This window comes from Anguilla anguilla, chromosome 3, assembly GCF_013347855.1.
Source record: "Anguilla anguilla isolate fAngAng1 chromosome 3, fAngAng1.pri, whole genome shotgun sequence".
NCBI classification, from domain to species: Eukaryota; Metazoa; Chordata; class Actinopteri; order Anguilliformes; family Anguillidae; genus Anguilla; species Anguilla anguilla.
This window is the reverse complement of record NC_049203.1, coordinates 3,392,670-3,395,485: the sequence shown is the minus strand read 5'-3', so window position 1 is coordinate 3,395,485 and position 2,816 is coordinate 3,392,670.

The window sequence follows — 2,816 nt, the reverse complement described above, 5'->3', positions numbered from 1 at the left end:
AACTGTCTGTGCCCCCAAGGAAACACGCACTAAAAAACTGAAATAATATCAAATAACCTCAGAAACTGAATTACCCCTTTAAACGCATGTGCTTTTCAAACCACCGACCGACTGTTAGGACAAACGAGATCATAATCCAAATGGGATAAGAATGCAGGAACATATCAGTTCACTAATGCAGCAAAGAGAGGTTTTGCTTCCAGATGTTTTAGGACACAATGTGCAGTCTTATCTTGGCGTAAATAATGTTATTTTGTGCCTCCTGGGCAAACAGTGGGGGGTGGGGGGAGGATGGAGAAAAAAAAGATCAGAATGCTTCATTCTCAGGACTAAGTGGTTCAAAAAAGATCTAACTCTCGCAGAGTTTTCTGTTAGAGCGTTACCTCTCGCAAACTTCTCACAGCTAGAAATCCAATTAAAACCTCTTTTCATTTCGCCTACATCTTTGTAGAACAAGTGTAGCTCTTTCTTAATTGAGCCCTTTCAACGAGGTTGAACCGCAAGGAGCGACGATGAATAATTCATAGAGACGGTGACAGACCGAAGAGCGAAGCCACCTTCTATTGAAAAACAATTTTCTCCAAAGAAGTCTTTTAAAGAGAGAGAGAAAGCGAGAGAGGGAGACCATGAGAGAGAGTGAGAAAGAAAGAGTGAGAGAAGGAGAGAGAAAGAGAGATAGATCCAGTTGGTCTCCTTTTTAAAGAGCATCTTAAATGCACTCTATTACCAGCGCAGCTCGAGCACTGGAGGGAAGGGATGAAACAGGATGTCACAGGTTGAGTTTGTCACCGTGAGAAAAACCAACGCCAGGAGAAGGCTTGTGGCAATCACCCGCACTGGCGCTACGAGGCTACGTCCTCAGAGGGTGTGATAAACGCGACAAGAGGCCGCTAGACAGAGAGCATGCTGGGAAACATCTGTGCTCAGTCAACGGTAACCTCGTCAGACAGGAGCGCTCCGGTTCGAGCTGCCTCTTTCACGGACCAGCGCACGCACGCACCCGCAAACAAATTTGGATGGCAATTTGGAACCATTACCTGAATTTAATAGCAACTCCCAAAGCTGCACAAAATCCTGCTGATATCTTTATGGAAACAGTACCTCATTACGGTCCCGCGAGTTTGTGTTTTTGGCTCGGCAGCTTATAAAATGAATTACCAGGAAATGCATTAATCATAGCAAACAGCCCAGGGTTTGTACGGTTTTTCTTCTTCAGTGTTGCCACTTTAGACAAATATCATGCGAAGTTACAATCTGGTAGTTTTAAAAAAGCATGTTATGAGTTGCTTTGGTTTCCCATTATGAATCATTAAAAATCCAGGGATTGTGAGAAACCGGCACGTTTACAGTTAATTTAATTCTTCGCCAGGTCTGGTTTACAGAACCAGTGAAAAATCAGGAAGCCTAGCTCACAGCCATCAGCGACAGCAGTACTTAACATCAGAATGTCAGAAACTTTGACAACACATTCAATGACGCACTGGGACCCACACAGACACACTTTCAACAAGAGAAAACGGCTGCTTTCAGATTGCAGCAGCTGTTGTTGTCCTAAAATGGGAAGTGACATCATGAACACCAAGAGACAAGTCACAAGGCAGGATTTAGCCCAAAAGCACAACAGCAGCCCTTCACTCCAGACTGCAGGAGAGTGACCAGCTTAGCTGAACCTTTATTTAAAAATGTAAATAAAATAAATGCGTATTCTTGATTTAACAGGAAAGGGTTTAAGTGTTTATTTTGGCCCAGGATGGTTCCCCTGTCCAGGACCCCCTACCCTCTCTCCCAAATCTACTCAACTCCCTTCGCCTAAGCATAGAACGCAGCAGCTCACACTCCTGACCAATCAGCATACAGACGTGCTCACGTGCTGTCTGTCTGGCTGCCTGCCTGTGTCCATCTGTCCGTCAAAATGCTAGTTTTATACAGGAGACACGAGAGGCAGCGAGCATGTGCGTTCATTCAAAAGCGACGCAGGATGTCAGACGCCGCCCGCGCGCGTACAGCATTCCCGGGTAACAAAGCAGGTGAAGGGCGAACGGAAATCCAAACGCCTCCGCACGACGGCATCGGAACACCACGCAGGAGACGTCCGGGGAGCAGCGAGGGGCCGCAGGATTAGGCTGTCGGGGCGGAGGCTGCACAATCTCTCTTTGCTGCATTAGCCTACAATTCATTTCTCTCTTGCATTCGATGGTTAACCGAAAAAAATATTATCCGCCCCCCCCCCCCCCCCCCCCCACCTAAGGCCCACTTCTGCATACTGCATCACACTTCCTTGTGTGCTGACGTTGCAAAAAACTTTACCGTTTCCTCCAAATTTAAAAAATAACAAAACATCAAATGTTTCACACCTTTTCAAACGGATTTTTAAGCAGAGCTACCCAACTCAGTTGGCAACGCAATACTCAGAGGTACGACAACCTGCGACCGTGAAATGGTCACAGCCACAAAAAACAGGAACAAAAATGGAAAAAAGAAAACACCCCCCAAACAAAAAATAAAAATAAAAGTGGGGAAAAAAGAACTGCTTAATAGTCCATGTTAATGGGGAATGACTCCTCTGTGGCACCTGAACGTCCATTAACGCTGAGTGTTTGAGTGCTTAACAACTGGCACCGAGCAGACAACATCGTCCCCGTCCACTGTGCTCCCAAAAGCAACGTAGTGTGGGTTTGTGTGACTGAGTGTGTACATGAGTGTGTGAGTGTGTGTGTGTGTGTATGTGTGTACGTGAGGGTGTGTCTGTGTGTGTGTGTGTGTGTTTGTGTGCGTGTGCGTGTGTGTGTGTGTGTGTGAGTATGTGTGTCAGTGTG